Consider the following 1302-nt stretch of genomic DNA (forward strand, 5'->3'; position numbering starts at 1 on the left):
GGGATAGTCGAAAAGTAGTGTCGAAGGAAGCTCGAGAGAACATTGTTCTGAGACCGATTGAACGTATTGGGTGCCGGACAAGGAATCCAGTCCAGCATCCAAAAGAGATTGGTCTGCGGATACGTCAGTACCAAGGACCTCGAGAACAGATGCCCCGAGAACTTCAAGAACCTTACCAGGTTTGTTACGACTAGAGTCGGTGGATGACAACAAGTGATTGCCTAGGGAAGCAAGTGTGGGATGATCAAATATCATCGAGGCGGAGAGATCAGTATGAAGTCAGACAGACAGAGCTTACACAAACTACGTGCCCGCCAGGGAGTCCAGACCGGCATCTGATAGTGACTCGCTGCTATCGAGGTCAGTCCCGAGGATTTACAGGATTGATCAAGAGAGAACGGCACTAATGTCCAGTCCACCAAGCGAGTTGAGCGAGGATGCGGGTCAAACAGAAACCTCGCCAACTACGCTCAAAATCCAGGTATTTAGTTGCTAGGCGATAGGATCACGGCCAAAACTTGTAATGTTGCCGATCGCAAGATTGCTATCAAGCCACTCTAATGCAAGACTTCTAGTGAGCGAGTCAAACTATGGGTAATCGAGCCGCGAGCGCCGACTCAAAGGGAAACGTGCCTCACACAGATCCACAAGCGCAGACCATTCCCGCTTATTCTCGGCGACAAACTGCCAGGGCAGAAATCACCGGTGATAATTAAGACTGCGATCCATTACGCGTGAGTAGGCGGCGGCAGCAAACGTAGTATTTGTTTCCAGGACTACCTGCTGGGCCTGCATAACCTTTGAAGCAGTGGCGTCAACTGCATCCATCATCACCCCCATCCCGGAGAGTCGGTTTTCGGTATTGAGTGCGCTCATCAACAAGAGCGCACTAAATGCGACTCCTTCTAGATAACTCGAGCCGCTTGGACTTTGATAGCCTCCAGCATCGTCAAGAATCTATTCCGCTTGATACACGAGGTTCAGGCGCACAACATTGTTCGAAAATATAAAGTTAGTTCCAAGGATTGACCTGACCCGCTCATTTTTCCAATATCCCACACATTTCAGAATCACATCGCAAACTATCACGTCTCCACTCGTCGTTCTTACTTCAGAAGCACATGTGCTCTAAACCTAACCCAGCGACGTGGACAGAAGACCATAGTAGTGAGCCACGAGCCAAATATCTGAAACTGAGATTGTGTGTCCGTGCGGTGACATTCGTCCCTCGAACCAACACTCCGGTTTGGTGACTATACATTCGTCAAAAAGAGCGCTTCCACGAAGCAAAAATCTACTGCG

Source organism: Aureococcus anophagefferens (genome assembly GCF_000186865.1).
Source record: "Aureococcus anophagefferens unplaced genomic scaffold AURANscaffold_102, whole genome shotgun sequence".
NCBI classification, from domain to species: Eukaryota; class Pelagophyceae; order Pelagomonadales; family Pelagomonadaceae; genus Aureococcus; species Aureococcus anophagefferens.